A 20,835-nucleotide genomic window follows, 5' to 3' on the forward strand; every position below is an offset into this window, starting at 1 on the left:
ATATATATATGAAACTTGGAGCTAGTAAATGAAGAAGTTGCCTTTTTATTTATAGTCATTTCTGTTTGGGTCACACTTGTAGCCATTTGCAGAAATCAGAAGACAAAAATGGAGCAAGGCAACTTTTATTAAAAAATTGGAACTGTGCATCTTAAATAAAACTCAGTCATTTGGGAACTGTTAAAGTGTCTCTGTCACTACTCACAACACAATAGTACAGCTTGGGCTAGTTAATGTTTACAACTTCAGACAGTATTTTCTTGAAGGTCTGTACAGCATCTACAAAGTCATAACTGAGTGTCACGCCGCCATGCTTTGCCAGGATCGTCAAGATTTAACAAGGATCATTTGAGCTGGCATGGGAATATTTCTCTTCCTTTCCCTTTTTGTACTTTAGATTGCTTACATAAACTTACAGGTCAATTGTTAGCCATATTAAAAACACAATACATGTTCCGTGATATTGCTTTGAAAAGTCTCCAGTATGTACACACTGTCTTGTAAAAATCTCTTCTGGGCTGCCTACCATAAAACATGATTTGCTTCCAGAAACAATTCTAGAACCACATAAAAATTGTTTAAGGCAAAATTTTAAAAAGCACCACAATGCATACCACTTTCAGGAAGGACTTTGTCAGTCTTTGTAAAATACAACGATCATGACTGAGATTAGAAGAAAGAATTTCTGGACTATTTTATGATTCAAGTAAATGGTTTATAAAACTTAAAATACACAAGAATGATATGCCAGAAATCTGCATCCTATCCCTGATTCTGCCACTAAAATTAAACATGTGACTTTAGGCAAATAAATCTGTTTATACAAAATATTTGATATAATTCCTCCAATAATTAGTAGAGACTAAATAAATGACTCTTTTGAAAATTTTGGACGTGATGATCTTAAAATTCTTTCAGCAATAGAATATATAATTATGTTTAACTAAGTCAATTACTATTTTGTTTCAACAGTATAGGCAGATAAAGAAAACATATATTTGCAGCTTTTCAAAGCGTATGTTTCTAAGTTGTGCTAAATGGGGTGAAGTGAATTTCACTTGTTCATAACGGTTACTTCTGATGTACACCAAAATAGCACTTACTTCCTTGTATGAACAAATCTGGCCTTTTTAATAAAACTCACTTTAATCCAGTGTGGCAGAATGCTAATTTATACCAAAGGAATAAAACAAAGCAAGACTCTCTTAGCAGACCGAAGAGCCACATCATAACCATAAAGCCAAATTAGAATCACAGAAAATACTTGAGATTCTCTACTATCCATTATTCTTACTTGATCATGAAGCTAAAGGAATTTGTACTTTGCAACTGTAATCAACTTTAATAAACAATTGAAATAGAGATGAAAGAAAGTACATTAGAGTCCACATTTCAACTCTTGATGTAGAGTTTTGAACAGATTTTCCTCTGTATGGTAATCTCAGGAAAAACTTTTTGAATAGTTGCAGCATAACTGCTGCTTTGCTGGGAACACTGAGATACCAATTCCCAACTCACTGCTTGTACAAATGCACCTTTTGTGCAACATTGGTTCTGCTGCCAAAGGTTCCAAAACACAGTGATACTAACCTATTGACAGATGGATAGTTGGTTGCTTTAGGCTTTGGGGATGAACATATCAAACTGAATAAAATTTAATCATTGAAGGGGCTGGGGATTTAGCTCAGTGGTTCCACCGCCTGCCTCATAAGCACAAAGTTCTGAGTTCAATCCCCAGTACCAAAAACAAAACAAAAAAACAAAAAATTTAATCATTGAAAATTATGATACTATTTGGAAAAAACTGCCATTTATTCAGGATACATGCAGGCTAAGTGCATGTGTTGACCAAAATCTGCATTTTTCAGTTTGAGGAACAACTTGCACAGGCTATAAACTGCCATTGTGACATATATAGACATCCAATTCTGGCTTTGTGACACAGAAAATACAGCAATTTTCAATACATAAATCCACATCTGTGTGGATTTTTAAATTTCCTGACCTACTTTTTAGAAACATAAACATTATTTACAGTTAATTCCTGATGTCACAGAGAGATGGTTTTGTGAAGTTTTGAAAGCCAGTACCCTTTTTATCAACAGTTTTTGACATACCTATAATATGTTACCACTGAATATGATTAAAATAAAGTATGCTGACCTTACTTTATGGTGCACGTCTGTGATCCCAGCACTCTGGAAGCTAAGGCTAAGGATTGCAGGTTAAAGCCCACCCTGGGCAACTTAGTGACTTAGAACCTGTCTCAAAATAAAAAAATTAAGGAGGGGGGTTGGTACCTGGGGATGGAGTTCAGTATGAAGGCTCTAAATTCAATCCCCAGTGCTATAAAACAAAACAAAACAAAACCCATACAAAATAAAATACACTAAATTAATTAGATGAAAGAAGAGATAGGAAAGATTTCAATTTTCCATATCAAATAAGATCAATTTCCTCATGCACACAGAATACAGTTCATTTATCTTTTAACACATCAATTGAAGATCAGAGCCCCTGAATCAGTCATAATGAAGAGTACTGCAGGACAACTAACAAAGCATTTAAAATAGACCAACAGGAAACCTCCCAGCCAGGAGGGCCATCCCTGACAAGTGTCTTCATGACTTCTCATCCATACCAGTGCCACAGGGCCGCCCAGAGCTCAGAGCTCAGACCTCAGGGAGCGAGCACATCTACCTACACCTGGCACCATAAAGGCTACACTTCCCTAGCAAGGGGTTATTAATACTTCACTGCTCATTTTCAGATCCTGCACAGCAGTGTTCTAGTCTCAAATATTGTATTTCGAGTCAGACAAAACTGGATTTGAATTCTGGTTGAGCCACTGAGTTGTAGATTTTAACAACTGTGACCTTTCCTTTGGTAAAATGCCACTTCTTGATCGTTAAAGCAGGGTAACGTTTTTCATTGAGTTCCTGTGTCATTTAATAAGATAATGTATAAATCCCCTGGGGCAGAGAAATGCTCTTGTTGTCCTCCCTGTCATTTCCATATCACTATTCCTACTAAAAGCGATTGGGATGCATCGCTTGCAAAATGTGAAAAGATTTCTATGGTGGAAGCATCATAAATCGTTTGAATTCTTCTATGCAGAATCTAGATGAAGAATTAGATACACACTGATAAAATGATGGTATTTCTTTATCACTATGGAGAAATTATGGCCCAAGACCATTACAAAATCTGGCATTAATTCTAAAATCTATTTAATAGGCTTTTTTTTCTTCTTTCTATTTAATTTGTGTGTTGTCGGTTTTCTGTTTGCTTTCTTATTTTTGAGATGAGTTTTTCTATGTTGTCCCAGAACTCATGGGCTCAGTGATCTTCCTGCCTTAGCCCTCCTAGTAGCTGGGACTGCAGATCTAAGCAACTACATCTGGATCCCTGGTTGTTTAAACAGATCTAAAGCAGACATTTCCCAATGTGTATAGTACAAGCACAGGCTAATGGCATCGTAGACTTTTAAAATTCTTAAATACTTACAGCAGGAAATAAAATTGCTATAAGAAAGGGGACAGTATTTTGGTCAATTTAGGGAGAACCTGCTGAAATCTAAAATACAAAATGATGTTTTTAAAAAGTCTGCAACACTACTTTAAAACAGGCCTTTTATTCCCAAACATGCTATAGTAACCATTTATACCTTGATGTTTGAGATTCACTGCCAAACAAATGTTCTGCAATTTAGGGTATTGAAAAGAGAATTAGTATGGGGAGTTCAACACAGTGAAATAAAGCAATCAATTCTCCACTAATCTTGGAGTGAAAGAATGGGGAGGTATAGTATAAGAGAAAAGGCAAAGTCAAAAGTGGCTTATACAGATTCTTCCCAGGGAATATAAAACCTTTTTTTTTAACAGACCTTAAAATGTAGCAAAAAATGGAACCTAGAAACTTTGATTAGTTAGTTGCTACTTCTCAGAGGCAAACTGGGTATCCCGGTTACTTTTCAGGTTGCTAAGAACAAATACCAAATGCCCAGAGTTAAAGGAAGAGAGGTCTACTTTGGCTCACAGTTTGTATTCAGCTGGCTTCACAGGAGGGTGGCATGGCAGAGGGATATCACAAAGGAGAAACAGTTCATGGTGTGGCAGGCTAAAGGCAGCAAAGTACCTAGCAGCAAGCCTGCCTTCTTTCTGTGTCTTTGTATTCCACTCAGGCTACAAACCTATTGATTGGTGCCACCCTTACCCAGAGTGGGGCTTTCGTTATCCACATCCTTAATTCCAGTGCCAAACCCTGAATCCACATTCACATACCCTAATCTGGCTTCATCTGAAGCTCCCCACCTATGACCACATGAGGCTTTGAGGGGAACATCTAGATACAAGCCTTAACAGTGGGCCTTAAGACATTCACTGTCATTTTAGTGATAATGTTGCCTGGAACTGCCCAAATCTCAAGTGGTAGAGACATGCAACTTAGGGCCAAGAAGCCCTTTAAATTGGGACATTAAAAGAAACACTGAACTTTTAGGACACAATCTTTATTAACTTATTTGGTTACTTTTCTCCCCACCTATGTATTTATTTTAGGGTAAGGAAATATAATTATCCTTCAGGTCTGATTCTACTGAACATGCAACTGGTTAAAAATAGCATTTTAATGATCCTACTCAGCACTTTGGCATGTGGTGATGTCTTCTCCAACGGCATTAATATTTCCTCCTCCAAAATCTCTGTCTCCGCAAATATTTCCTGGTGGTTGCTGTCCTACTAAGTTACTATTTTGACCCTGTGATTAGTGTCTGCAGTCGCCGTCTGGCTCCAGTCTCTTTTGCAATGTGAAATATTTCTGCTGAACTTGTTCCAAATGACTGTGAGTAAGCAGAGGCACGGAACGGACGCCCTTTCTCATCTTGAGCTTTCATGAGGGAATACCACATATTCCCAGGTAATTGGAGACAGAGTTGCATTTGAGTAATATCAGATGGAAAACAAATCAGAACCCTTTCATCTGCTTGTCTAGGCTCTAAATCTTTTTGCAATTTTTCTTTTTATTTAAAGTGTTAACTAGTTTTTGTTTATAATTAGCTATGAATGTGCATTTTGACTGCTTTTAAGTGCAGCCAGTATGGGTTATTTTTTAGACAGATGCAGTGCCTTTCGTCTGAGTCATTTAAAATTGCCATTTAACTGCAGATATACTGCTTTAGTTTTGTGACTTTTCAGATACTTCTTTTGACAATGAACTAAAAGTTAAGTGAATTTAGGTAGTTTGTACATATTAGGGTATGACTATCCAAATATCTTTGCTTAGACTGTAAAAGAAAAAGCTAAATCCCAATGTATCCCTTACTTTGCACTGCAAAAATTCTTAGAACAATAAAATAAATACCACGAAATAAAATACTTTTGGGAGGAAGAAAGCTTGTATCTGTGAAGTATCAAATTGCAACTTGGTCTTAGCAATAATTCACAAGTACCTTTTAGTTAATACTGAGGAGTTATTTCAGTTTTGTACATATATATATATATATATACACACACACACACACACACACACGACTTTCTAGAAATTCAGGTATATATAAATGTATTAATGCTTGCTATCAAAAACTCAAGAAACACACAATAAAAATCATGCATATTTCAAAATATTTATATATGCAACTTTTGGCCAACATTATAATACAGGAAATTCATGCACTATTAATCACCCTGCTTAATATGCTTATTAAAGTACTAGTGAAATTTCCTTCTAAATCTTTACATCAAATACAAAAGTGGAAAAACCCTGGGCAAATATTATATGCATAAATGAGTTTCACATTCTGCAGACAGTAAGGTCTAAGAGTTGTGGATTCCAACTAGAAAAATTGTGAACTCTACTTATCTTTCATAGCGAATCATGTGTAAAAGCTACACATTACAGAACAGGCTGAGCAAATCTCTGTTGAACCTTCAAAATGCAGTGTAAAAATAATGGGACACATAGGGTAATTTGTTTCTCTTTTCTTTACCAAGAAATAACATCACAGTGAAGCAGATAATTCAAGCACACTCCCTTAGTAGTATCAAGCTGAGTTGAAATTAGGATCCTTCAGATAAAACAAAAATCTCTGAGTCTTTAACTAAAAATAGGAAAGTGCATGTTTTAAGATTGAGTTTTCAATATTAAAGGCAATGACAAGTAATTTCAACTTGCCAATCCAAAATATCAAAACACAAAATGGCTTAAAATAGGACTCTGAAAACTTCAAAAGCTCCACCTGATGTTTTCTTTCTTCCTAATCTTATTTGCCAAAATAATGCTTGAAAGATAAGACATTTCTAGGGGGAAAAGCCACACAACAACATTATAATATCTCAGCCAATATTTAAGGGCTAGTACATTTTTTGGACATTTTGTTGCGGCTCAAATATAAATAAATATTATATAGTCTTTTCCTTCAAGAAAATGATGAGGTGACAGAGGTAATTAATGTTACGTAGGTGTTATGGACATGTCTAGATGCAAATGTTAATATGGATGATGTTGATATACCATTCTAATTTGTTATATACAATAAGCCAAAATAATAAATCTCTACATGAAAGGTACTATAATTATTCTATTTTACATGAAGTAGATTAGTATTCAAAAATTTAATCACGATATCAGAAGTATTACATAAAAGAGACAGGATTCAAATCGATGCAGGCTAACTTCAAAGTCAGAACATTGGCAAGTTACTCATGAGCATAGTAAATGGAAACACCCATTCACCTACTGAGAGAGAAGTCAGAGAGAAAAAGACAAGGGATTGACGTGATGAGTAGGGCTTCGGCAAGTCAAGCAGTAGATACTGGAGAATGTGAACAAAAGCAGGAAGAAAATGGCTCAGAAGCAAAAGTGCACCACAGATCAGGGTATCAAGAAAGAAAACATACTCAAGTGAAATAAATAGGACACACATGTGTCAATATCAAACAGTTTCTCTGCTGTGAAAAACTAAATGTGTAAAAAAGGTTCAAATTGTATAATTGATAATGTGAAATAGGAAGAAAAGGGATAAAGGAGTTGGGGAAGTGGGAAGGGTGGGGGAAAGGAAATAAGGGAAAAGAAAAAAGATGAGAAAAGGAAAAAATGGAAACAAAATCTTTGTAAACAGAGAAGAGTGGAGGGGGTGAAGGGAGGGCAGGGACAAGGGGGAAAAATGAGAACCAAGACCTGTCATGTATAGGTACAAGATCCCAATGATGAATGTAACTGCACTGTATACCTAAAAAGTACCAATAAACTTAAGAAAAAAAGAAAATATTTTAATATCTATTTTCTTCAATTCTAAAGGGAAACAATAATAATGCCAAATGCGTACTGGGCACTGAACAAACAACAGATCTTATTATGTTTGCCATCTTTATGATTGTTTAGTTTTTAAATTTTAGATGGACTGTTAAATTATGACATGTATCTTTTCCTCTAGTGAAATAGTCTATTTAACATGAATTATATTTAAATTTTGAATGGGCTATGTTAAATTTTGACATACATCTTTTTCTCTAGTGAAATATGAATTATATACATGCAATGAAAAGTTGTTGAGGAAAGAAAACTTAAACATTACTATTGTTGTATAAGATATTGTAAATAGAGATTAACTGTATTATGCTTATTATAGCTAATTTTAGATGTATAAATGTGATTGCTATTTCAAAAAAATGAAAGAAAACATAAAGAAAAAAGATGAGAAATGTGATGGAAAATAGCTGTCAAAAAAAGCTGTGCAGAGGGGCAAGTGCAGCCTTTGATGGTGTGATAGATATTACAATAATCAAAGCCAAGGAGACTGAGCTGAGCTCGATCTAAAGTAGAAAGACCGTCTCACTTCTGGGCTCTCCAGGAGCCAAATTCAACCCCATTGTAATCACCTAGAAGACTGGGTAAAGCATATTAAAGAGCAGCTTTTATATACTGGACAAGTACCACAGGACTCTGACCTCTATTGGATCCTTCAATTTTCCTCAATTTCTGCTTAAAAACAAGTTCCAAATCATGGAACCTGAAACAGAAAGTCCCCATAAGCCAATCACTCTTGCTGAGTTGAGGAAATATAAACAGGAGCTCTGCAAGGTTGAACAAGCAGGAACAAGATATTTTAGTTACAATTTGGTATAATGGAATACGACAACAAACCACAGGCAGGAGAGTGGAAGTGTACTGTGGTAGAGTTCTGACACCAAATAAAGTAGCTGTGTAACTTCATCTGAAGATAGTGATAAACTGGAGGGACACAACACAGAGCGCCCCCTAAAACTTTAGGACAAAGACATAGAGCAAATAAGCCAATGACAGAATAAAATGGAATATTCATGCTCACTTTGGCAACACATATACTAAATGGAATGTTCAAAAATACTGAAGTAATCCATAAGAAGGGAAAAAAGAACTAAAATGAGAAAACAAATGACAAAACAAATATTTGAAAAAAGCAAATAGTAGATAACTATAAAGATTTCAAACCCAACTATATTGATAATTACGTGAATGGACTACAAATTTCCACTAAAAGGCTGGGATTGTTAGACTGGATTAGAAAAGTAAGTTCAACTATATGCTCTAGAGAAAAAAAAATGTGTTTATTTAGATTAAAAGGATTAAAAACTTATATTGGCAAATGCTAATTATAACAAAGCTGAAGTAGGTATATTAAAGTTAGATAAATGTGATTTCAGAACCAGAAATTACAAGGAAAAGGAAGGTACATGTATAAGGAGAATGGGATCGATTTAAAAGGAAGATACAACAAATCTGGCTGTGTATATACTCCGAAACAGAGCATCAGAGTACATATGTAGCAAAAACTGACAAAACTAAAAGAAAAATGAGACAAAGTCCCTTGATTGTTTAAATTAAAAAGAAAAATAGATAACTGTAGAGATATTTCAATCCTCTTCTCTAAGTAACTGTTAGACCAATTAGACAGAAAAATCAGTGAGGATAGGGATAAGGACAGATTAGATTAGAAAAATACGATCAAGGCAATGAAGGCTTCTGCACTCATCCTGGAAGGTCATTATTGCAGGTGCAGAGTTAATTGAAGGGAAGAAGGGATCAGAGGCACAGTCAGCAGTTGTGAAATCAGTAATAATAATGTGGAATGGTAGGGTGGGCCAAGATGAGAAAGGCTGTGTGTGAGATGATCTACAGTAAGCATTTAAATACAGAGGAAAGGAGGGAGGGAGAAAAAGGAAGAGGAGGAGGAGGAGACAAAAGAAGGAAGGAATGAAGGAAGGGAAGAAGGAAGGGAGGGAGGGGAGAGGAGGAGAGGGAAATGCTTCTGAAGTTTATTCTTGAGAAATCAATGAGAAATGAAGAGTCCAGAAGGCAAGTATTTCCCTTCCTACTTGTAGCAAAAACTAAAGATAAATTCACTAAATAAGAACATTTTCATAAATTCTGTGAAAGCTCTCTGATACATCTTGTAACCATGCTCCCTGCTTTAACTAAAACATCTATCTAATTATCAAAGCTTTTAAAACCATCTTCAAAAAAACAGAAAAATCCCCAAATAATTTAGGTGTGGGTTTCCTTAAATATGTAATAATAAATCTCTATGAATTTTATAGACATATATATCCTTCAGAGGAACAGATTATAACAAAATATATGAAATATATATGTATCCCTTATAGCTACACATAGAAAAAACTATCTACGATTTGAAAAATGACAAATATTAGAGGAAAAAATACTCACCACTACTCAACCCTCTCTACCTCATGACAAGCATCATCAATTACTCAAGATACTGTTTCATCCAGGTAAGATCTGAGAATTATCCTCAAAACAGAGCTCAAGAAGACACAAGCTGTCAGATTTGGCATGTGCCAAATCTTTTGGTGTATGAGACCAAACTCGATTTGCCATCGAGTTCCATGACCTTTTTCATGTATTAACATGGTTGCTGAGATTTTTCTCAGGTCCGACATAGAGGGGAAGTTATGCTTATACACCCATGGTGCTACAGCTCCATACCTCACCATGCTGTTTATCTTCAGAGTATAGACAGGTGGCCAGAGATACCCTACACTGACATCCTCCCTATTGGGGTTTATATTTAGATGCTCCCCAAAGCCTCATGGGCTTACAGGTGAGGCTTTAGAGCGGCGACTGGACTGTGGGACTCAGAGGCGTCACTCTCAGGAGGTGGGATTTGGTCAGAGGTGGGTCACTGGGGTGGTGATCTAGAAGTTTTCGTCCTTCACTTATTCACTGTTTCCCTGCTGACCTGTCCTGAGCTACTGTCCTCCACTATGCCCCTGTCCCCCACTGAAACTACCTCAGAGCCAGATGAGTGTGGGCTGAAACAACTACAAACTGTTAGCCAAAATAAACCTCTCCTCCTTTAAATTGTGGATATCAGGTATTTTGTCACAGCAAATGAGAAAGTAACTAAGGTATTCTCTCAGAATTTATGTCTCCAGGGGTCCAAATGGCCAAATAATATGAAAGATAATATATATTGAGGAGAGAGCCAAGAAACAGGCATATATTAGACATTAATCAGATAATTTGTTAATTCTACATGGTTAAATTTATTATGAGTATTTCCTCTAAATCAACATATTGGTATTTCCTAAGTAACTACCGAAATGGAAAACTATAGAAATACACTTAGGATTATATCAGACCTGCTTTCACCAAAAAAACAAAAAACAAAAAACAAAAAAAAAGGCTTAAAATTTTTTAAAGTGCTAGTCATGAACTCAGGAGCTAGCCGATTTTTCTTCAAAAATCATCAGTCATTAAGGATTGCACATGGATTTCTGCTACAAGAGCATAACAATTTGGTCAGGATTTACCTTCATGGGAAAACCCTGAACCTAAGATTAAAGAAAAATCTTGGATTTGCCATTCATATATATGTATGTATATATATGTATATATATGTAATATATGTATATGCATATATATGGTAAATCCAAGTTTTTTCTATATATGAATGAGATTTTATATATATATGTGTCAATTTAAAGGATATTAGCTATAGCCAGTATTTTAAACATAGCTACATCCTCATCAATATTCACATACTTTAACATGACTCTAAGGCAATTCAGTCTTTCCATGAGAGTGCAAGTTATTATGAGGTTGTTGGTCACTGGATTATAAGAGAATGACAGTGACAAGGAAAAGGAAGTGACTGGCACGATAATAGCAACAGATTATTTGGGGCTGGACCTGGGCCAATGCAGTGGGATTAGAGGGAAGCAAATCTGCAGCACTTAGTAATGATTAGGTGAGGAAAGCAAGGTTGAGAGAAGCACATGGGAAAAGGAGGCATCAACAATAAGGCTAATATTTCTTTTGACCCAGTAGTTCAACATTAAGGGCTGTAGTATTTAAGTATGCATTGTGAGAAATACATAGATGTATTCACTATAATCTTTCACTATTGAAAGCAATACGGTAGGAAACAACAGGTTAATAAGTAGAGAAACTAGAAAATAAGTTCTGGTGCATTTTTACAGGAGAGTATAAAGTCATTAGGAAGAACATACTGGTACAAATGATTTAAAAATACTTTAGTATAAACAAACAAGATGGACTTCTATTTTCATCAGTATAATGGGTTAGATACCTCAAAAGTTTCACAACAAAGAGGATAAAAAGGTGGATTAAAATAAAATTGAATGCATGGCTGAGTTGGATAAAAAAAAATAAGGAAAATTCTCTGAGGCCATAAAAACAAACAGGAGCAGGATTCCAAAGAGGCGTAAACCAGATCTGCCCTGGAGCAGCACTAAACCCAGCAACTTTGTTTTTCGAAGGCCACACAGGAACATTTTGAAAAGGCCTAGCATCCTCCAAGGTGTCCAGAAACACCTTGAAAGAAGAAACTGAAAAGTGTCACCTCAATGAAGTAGACTATGAGGAATATGTCCATGTCATGGTAGCTCTGGTTAGAAGGGGGAATCCATTCACCTAAGAGACCTAATTCCCCCTAGGCAATCACACTGCACTGAGCCTCACTGCACAATGAATGATTCTAAAATGCAAGGCACGAATTTACTTTAAAATAATTCTTAGTTGGTAGAGCCTCCTGATGATTAGCCAAAACAAACATGGTGAGAAATATAAAAACATAAAAGGGCCCGAGAGAAAATTTAGATTAGAGAACAAGAAACAAAATTGGACCCAAGGAGAGCTGTCAACACAGCAAGGGAAGAGAGGCGTCAGGCTTCCAGACAGCTGAAAGGAATTTACTTTGAACCCAGAATTTCATAATTAGCAAGTCTATCTCTCAAAAACAAGTGTGATATAAAGATATTTCCAAACACACAACAATTTACAGTCCAAAGTTTACACCAAAGTTACTTTTAAAGGGTGAACTTCAGAGAGGAGGAAAACAACAACCTTAGAAGGCAGGCATAACAAGAAGAAATGGTGAGCAAAACAAATGGTATTAGTTAAACTTAAACCAAAAAAATGAATACATAAAACAACAATTCTATATTGTAGGAATCTAAAACAGAATATGAAACAAACACTGGAAGAGAATGGCATAAAAGTAGGTGAGAATAATGTTAAAATATTTTAAGGACTCGTACTGTTTAAAGAGAAATAAAAGTAGTTTCAGACTTTGAAAAAGAACTGTGTTAAGTGGAAGGAAAATAATGTAAGATATCACTTATATGTAGAATCTTAAAAGAGCAAAAATGAAAACAAATCAAAACAAAACCCTTCAAGTACACAGGAGTTGAAAGAGTAAAAGCATACAAAGTTGCTGTAATGAGGAAACAGAGAGATATAATATAAAGTATGTGGACTGTATAATAAAATTATCGTACTGTATATTGCAGATTTGCCAAGCCAGTACCTTTTAGGTACTTTTGTCACACAGGGGTAACTGTGTGAAATGATGAATATGTTCATTTGCTTCACTTCAGTAACCGGTTTCATTTAGAACACGAATTTTAAGACATATTGTATGCCTCATAAAAATAAGAATTGTATTAAAATATCATAGCTATGGCATTAGAAGAAAAAAAGATAAAGAATATTAACTTTTGAAGTAGAAGAGAGCAAAAATTAAATAAGAATAAAACCTTCAAATGATATATGGTAATTGGTTTCCAAAGATAACCAAAAAATAATTCTTTCTATTCCTCTAGTCACGCCCCTTTGCAAAAGGACATTTCTATTAATCCTGTCTATATTACACTAAAAGGAGTAGCCATACCATTATGTCCAGAAGAAAAGTGTTAGGAAAAAGAAATGAGAAAACAAAAAGTAAAACTGTCATTATTTACAGTGATATCTACAGAGAAAACCAAAAAAATATCCAAAATTACTAGGAAAAATAGTAAAAGAGTTCATCAAATTTATAGGATGCAAACAATTTATACCATAATTAAAATTTTATGTATCATCAAAAATAAATGTAATTCACAAAATACGTAACAGCAAAAATACAAACTTCCTCAGAAATATATTTACAAAAAATATGAAAACTTAAAAAAAGCCCTAAATCTTTTTTAGGTAGACATTGAAAGAGACATTAGAACATATCATGTTCATACAAGATGTCATTCTCCCTGGTCTGATCCATAATATCATGTATGTAATTGTGTCACGTTCCTAACAGATTTATTTGGGTGGGACCTTGACAGTTTAACTCTAGAATTTTAGAAGGATAAATTATCAAGTGGAAATATAAAGGTCCTAGACAAGGTGAAGGTCTAGCCTTTCCACATTTCCAGATATCTACAGACATCTACGGTAAATAAAACAGTGATGAAGAATAACTTAAGAGAATAAATAATGGGCATAGGTCAATGAAACAGTACAGAGAAACCCCAGGAAGAGCACAAGAAATGTCTACGTGACAACAACGGCACTGCAGATTAATAGAGAAAAGATGGCTGATTCTTGGCAGGGTAGTGAGCAACTACAAATTATATGACAAAAATTAGATTTGCATTATAGGCCATAAATAAAATTCATCTTTACATAAATCGAAAAAACTATGGAAAAAAACTATGTTTTTTTCTATTCTGTGAAAGCAAACTAAATGTTTACAGGAAAATACAGGACAACATTCTCATAAAGTTGTAATAGGAAAGAATTTCTTAAATATGACAAAATTATATATAATTAAAGAAAAGGGTGATAACTGTCACTATGTAGAATTAGAAATTTATGTTTATCAATACTCAGCAGACAAGTAAAAGACAAGCTCCAAAGTGGGAAAAAAGGCACCAATTTAACTGACTGTGCTTACATCCTAAATATAGAAAATTTTTCTAATAATCTAATACACAAAAGACACATCAATAGGAAAAACAAATACAGCAAGAAGATTTTTAAAAGACTTCACACAGAAGCAAAAGCATATAAATTATGGATTGATCACTTGACAAAAATGTGACCACAGTCTTGCCTGTATTTAGGAGCAAGAGTTCAATATTCCCTAATTCAGTGTTCATAGCAACACTGACTCTATAAAACACAACCACAGCAAGTAATAAGAATCAACTTATCATGTAGATAGTATAAATGATGAAATATTATATTTATGTTTGTGTTAAACATAAAATGAATGTAAACTACACAAACTTTTATTATACAAGCGTGCATATTCTTACATATACACAAGCATATACATTTACCCTATTATATATAAAATATAAAACAGATAAATATGAAATATTTCATGATAAAAATTAAAAAGCAGGAGTCATACAAGCAAATGGAACATGTATCCATTACTAAAACATACATAAAAACAGATGTACATGTACACCTGCACCTATATGCAAATTATCTCTGAAAGGATAAAAATGAAACATCAGTTAAAACAGAGGAAAGTAAGAGTAAGAAAACTTTCATTCCACTATATACCTGAATTTTTTAATAGATGCATGAAGTGCTTAAATATTCCCATTGTTCATTCACTAAGAAATAAAGAATCAGGCAAAGCGCCCCCCACCCTGGACCAGCACATGAACGGTAACAACATTCACAGTATCAGGGAATGCAGGGGCAGAAAAACTGAAGACCTTGCATGGAAACGGCAGTCACTTCTTCACTCTTCCCCTGGTGAGCTCATCTTTATGGGGAGTCTGTTATTACTCAGTCCTGAAGATGTATTCGGGATGTTCCGCAGAGACATTTGGCCTGCAGTGTCGGTAGAAGCATCCACCGGCAGGCAGTTGCGAGGGGCTCATCCCTCCACACTTGCAGAAGGGAAGGAGTGTGGATAATGGAAAGCTAACACTCAGAAAGAAGTGGTGATGCAAACTTCTTTTCAGAAGTATCACTTCAAATTTTGCTTGTCAAATATTAACAGTGACAGAAAACATACAGTGGAATCTAAAATGAAATCACTGCTTATCAGTAGAGTAGGGGGAGAGCTTTGTCCATCTGATGAATGGTGTATACATGCATGCTGCACCTACACAGAAGTTTTTCCATTTTTTAGTCCTGCTGTTGGGGAATTTTTTTGTGTAACTGAGTATCTCACATGTCATTTATAGTTTCTACCACCTGATATTCCATAATTTCATGATCTGCTATTTTGTTGGTTCTTTACTATTTTATTATAGTTTTTAACTTAAAATTTAATTCCTGGTTCATTTCAAAGGTCTCCACTGTGGACTTAGCCATCCATTGTGATTTTAGTCAATTAATGAATGAGTCCTCTGAGACTTACGTTTCTCACTGTGAAACGGGGTTAATTATGGCTGCACAGACTGCCCCAAAGAGTTAAGAAATTAGAATCACATAGAGTATCAATGGGCTTTTGTTAATTTGTTAGCACAGCAGAAATAGTATTATGATTCAACAGTTATTACATGGTCACACAGATGATGAATAAAAACAAATAAAAGTTAATGATGCTTATTTCTCAATTGTGAATGGTCCATGAAAGGTTACCTTAAAAATCAAATTTACCTTTTGCATTACTGCAAAAAAGCTGTCATATAATATTTTCAGAAACAGAAATAAAAGTAACACCAAACACGGTCACACTGAACTGGATATGAAAGACTTCGTAAGGGTGGCACAGATACATTTCTGATGGAAGATCCTCATCTCTGCGGACTTGACAGTCCTTGGCACAGTGAACAACCACCGCTTTCACCATCTCTTCATTGTCGAGTATAGTGTTACCAATAGTAAAGATTATATATTTAAGGCTTGAGATGTCAACACCCTTCTAATTATAAGCATGTGATTACAGATTTATGCGTTTTCGTCTTGGTTTTATTCCACACAGGAATTGTTTGGCTCCAATTTACTACACTTAATTTATGGAACGAATGTTTGGGAGAGGGGGAAGATAAGGAGAGTGAGGTTCTTGCAAAAACTCATTAGCTATTTTTGATTTATAAAAATCACAGTAGGGACTTAATTTCCTAGCACTGGGAGAGACACACTCTCTTTATATTGAGCTTTAAAGTATATAAGTATCAAAATATATCATATATGTAAAAAGGGCAACGAAGACAGCCTGCTTCCTCCTTCTTTCCCAGTGACCTCAATGCAAGCAGATAGATATTTAATGGAAATCCAATACATCTAAGGTCCTCTATAGCTTGTCAACAAAAACATGGTATTGCGTCCACACTTTGTTCAGAGTACAGCTTGGATTCAGCAATAAAGAGGGGCATGGGGAAAGGAAGCAATATGCTGAGTTCTGGAAAAAATCATGAGGTTTTGTAGCACACTCACTTAATTATTAGCACACTCACTTTTTATTTCCTGTTTCAGGTACTAGTTTGAAAAAATGTACAAAAAAATTAACAGCACTCACAAATAAATGCTGAATAACAATCTCGAGATTAAGCATTAGTTTTCTTCACAAACGCATCCAATCAAATACATCACACATGATGACAAAAAATAACAATAAGCTAAACTACAGGAACTTTGACCAAAAAGTTCAGACACTTAGGCTTCAGTTACGGTTCTCCCTCAATAACACAATAACTTTAAAAACTGTTGCAAAGTGGTATCATTTTTCCTCCCCACTTATCTAAATTATTAAAGCTCAGAATACCAGCTTATGTTTATGTCAACCCAAGACACGTACTCTATGATCATTCCCTTTTTCCTAAAACTCTTTCCTACTCAAGTTTCCAACACAGCAGCCTCTCTCAGTTTCCTTCCTACCTGACAGTTATACCTGGAGGTGCTTTTCTCTGTCCATCCAAGTGGATGTTATTCTTCTCCAAAATACTACCCCTAGCCATATTTATTCTTTTCATCCTATGTGACTACCTCTCCTCTATAATTATTTCCTATGGTGTCTCATTCTCAACTGCAGACCTCTGTGCTGAGTCCAGTTCATCTATACACCTCTGTGTGGGGCATGCTAACTGATATATTTATTCATGAGTGATCATGTTTATGCCTCAAATATTTTCCTATACAGGTTAAGCATCTCTAATCCAAAACATGCAATCAAAAATACTGCAAAATCCAAAACTGTTGACGTGTGGGACTTTGGTGCCTTATGGATTCATCATATTAGGATTCTCTTTTTTTTTTTCCTTGGTTTTTTTTTTTTGAGACAGGGTCTCACTATGTAGTTGAGACTGACCTGGAACTCACTGTGTAGTCCAGGCTGGTCTTGAACTCACAGCAGTCCTCCTGTCTCAGCCTCCCAAGTGCTGGGATTACAGGCGTGCGCCACCACACCCGGCCACATTAGGATTCTCAACATGTAAATTCTATATAAATATTCCTAAATCATAAATACTTCTGCTCCCAACCATTTGGGATAAGGGATATTCAACCTGTATTCATCTCAGTGATAAGTAATATTCTCCCTGCCCCTCAGATGTGAAGTCTAGACATGTAACAACCACCTATGTCCGTTTGGTTCTGTCTTGTTAGACTCCCCTAAATCTACCTGCTTATCCTCAGTAAAGTGCTCCTCATTTCCCTAACAGTCTATCAGAACCATTTTCTAAGTGGTCTCCTACTTTAAGGTCTAATCTGTCTCAATTCTTGTGTTTTTGCCTTTACAAACAATGCAGCAGCACGACTAAATCCCTGAAACCTGCCTATTCGAGAGAAGAAATGAGGGACATTCCCAAGGAAGGGGGAGTTTAAACAGAGACCATGAAATCTTAGATTGAGTAGAACAAAGAAAACAGGGAAGAAATTGGACGAATCAGTGAGTTTCAGAGCAAGGTGAAATTCACAATGCTTGTTAGAATGCAGGGCAGAAACCACACAATAGCTGAATTATGAGGAAAGAAGAAGTTTCTGTAATACTGCAGGAATTTATGCAGTAAGACCTTTCAGCCAGTATCAGATGTGGTATATTTCTTGGATTTTTTGAGAGATTTTACATTTTGAGAATGAAGATTTTAACTAGATATGTGAAAACAGGAATATGCTTCTAGATGTTAATTTGAACACAGAGGTTCACATAAGAGTGCTATTTTATTACTGAAAAAACTGAAATATAAGCAACAATTTGGCATGCATTTATTTGTACTAAGGCAGTATTTTTTCTAGTTTATAAATTTGATTCTAGAATTTTATCCCAATAACTAGAAAAATAGGGGCAAAAATTGCTACTTTCATAAAAATTTATCTTAAGAGATAGATATTTTGAAATCTATTATTTTTTACTGTATGTTCAAAGTTGGCCGATACATTTTTCCAAAGGACTTTCTGTTGTGCTTATGTTGTTATCATCTGTATTTCAGATAACCCAGAATGTAAGATCCATTAAGACACATGTATTTTCTATCTGTAGTACATATCCAAAAGAACACACAGATTCATAGAAAATAAATAAATGGTGTGTGTTTGTGTGTGTGTGTGTGTGTGTGTGTGTGTTGCAAAGGACAAAACTTAGGGCCTCACACATGCTAAACATCCACTCTACTATAGAGGTACACCTCCAGCTCCAAATATTTTTAATCAACAAATAGTCATAGAACATTTGAGTAGAACTAGACAAGAAATAAAAAGGCAAATGAAAATGGTAGAAAAACTGAAAACAGACTCATCTTGTTCAACCTAATGGCAAAAAGTGAGGCACTGTGATGGTTTATGTTAACTGTTGACTTGGTTGGCTTGAGGGCTGCCTAGGGGAACAGTATAGCACACTTCTAGGTGTGTCTGGCTGGGTCCTAAAGGTGTGACCTTGGGGATCTTATCTGGTCCCTGACCCCTTCTTCTCAGGTGCTCTTACTCTATCCAGTACTGTTTCTAAGATACTATGAAAGGAGCAGTTTTACTCTGACATTCCCTTTTGCCCTGATGTTTCTGCCTTGGAGCCAGTCAGCCATAGACTGAAACCTCTGAAACCATGAGTCCAAGTTAAATTGCTCTTCCCTTAAGTTGTCAGTGCCAGATATTTTGTCCAGCAATTAAAAGCTAACGGATGCATTAGCTCTACTCACAAATAATATATTACTTACTTACAATGCATATAATACTTATAAAAAGTAAATGATTATCCTTGCAACACAAATGATTTTATTTAATATAGAGAAGTTTAAAATTGCTAATATCCATATTTCACAATAGGAGGTTAAATGATCTTCTTGGAAAATCATTAAAAATCTAAGGAGATACTTATCCATTTAATACAGCTGAGCAGTCCTATCTTCCCTGTGTGTCAAATGCTACACAAATCCCAAAAGCCTCCTCTACCTGACCACTGACTCATCGGAAACAATTCTCAAATATATCACTATGGCTGATCACTTTTGGTGTAGAACCATAATTTCTACACTCCAAATAGACTACAAAAGATAATTTTACTATTTGTTTCTAAAAAATGACAGATTTAGTCATCAAAAATAATCTTAAAACCTGACCTATAAAAAATAAGTTCATTAAATGAAATAATAAATCACATAATGTGAATATCAATATATGTAACATTTGCTATATTTTGGATATAAAACCCAGCAAATTTCTTCGTTTCTTTTTTTTAGTAAGATCTAGTCTCACAAGCCACAAGTGAATAAATGTTCTATTCTTTTACCAATGTTATTTTAAAAACTTACATATCATTTTTTTAAGCTACAAATTGAAAGGGCTGGGGATTTAGCTCAGTGATTCTTCCACCTGCCTCGCAAGTGCAAGGTCCTAAGTTTGATCCGTGGTACCAAAAAAAAAAAATTACATATTGTTGATCCTAAAATTCCAGTGAATGAAAAAATCACCACTGAGAACAAAATGAGTTTACAAAGTCCTATCATATATAACTACAGGACTAGTAATTTTGTTCAAAGGCCTTTTTAGGAATCTGTGTGCTTTCCACCAGGAGCTCTGAATTTGAAAATGACAATCACTTTGATTTATGAACCTCAACAGAGTTCAATCTTCATGATTATCTTGCATGATTAAACTTTTTTCCCATCTAAAAAAAGCTGTGCTTACGTTTAATCCAATTGTAACATGACTCATTCATTGTAAATCATCATTAATGACACTTAAATAAACTATAAAAACCATAGCTTAACACAGAGAGAATGGAGCCAACTGTTAGAATGCTACTTGGCCTCGGTCTCATGCCATGTCAGCCTCTAGGAGAATTCCTGAAAGAGCAGGAACTTTCCCAGAGCGTGGCATGATACAAATCTGATCTTCAGGGAAGATGGAACATTCCAAAGTTGAAATGTTTTGAGTAGTAAATATCTTAATATAATTGTAAGTTTCAATGACTTCAAACAGCAGGGCTTGTAGTAGATGTTTTCCTTTCAAATAAATCATTTCTTTAGGATCTTCTGAAATGTTTTATTCCTGGTTATCGCTTAGGAATGTAGGAAGTGTCAATGAGATAATATTTATAAAGATTTTATGCTTGCAAAGAAAGGTGTTAAATATCTAGAGGTATTAGTGTATCCT

General features: G+C 35.1%; 1 protein-coding gene across 1 annotated transcript in view; it reads right to left on the reverse strand.

Annotated features, from left to right (window-relative positions):
- The window catches only part of Fmn2 (formin 2), a 312,905-nt gene that overhangs the window by 77,455 nt on the left and 214,615 nt on the right, over positions 1 to 20,835 (reverse strand). The gene's annotated exons all lie outside the window — the stretch shown is intronic.

The sequence above is a fragment of the Fukomys damarensis genome, unplaced genomic scaffold, assembly GCF_012274545.1.
Source record: "Fukomys damarensis isolate Sample0158 unplaced genomic scaffold, DMR_v1.0_HiC HiC_scaffold_11, whole genome shotgun sequence".
Taxonomy (NCBI): Eukaryota; Metazoa; Chordata; class Mammalia; order Rodentia; family Bathyergidae; genus Fukomys; species Fukomys damarensis.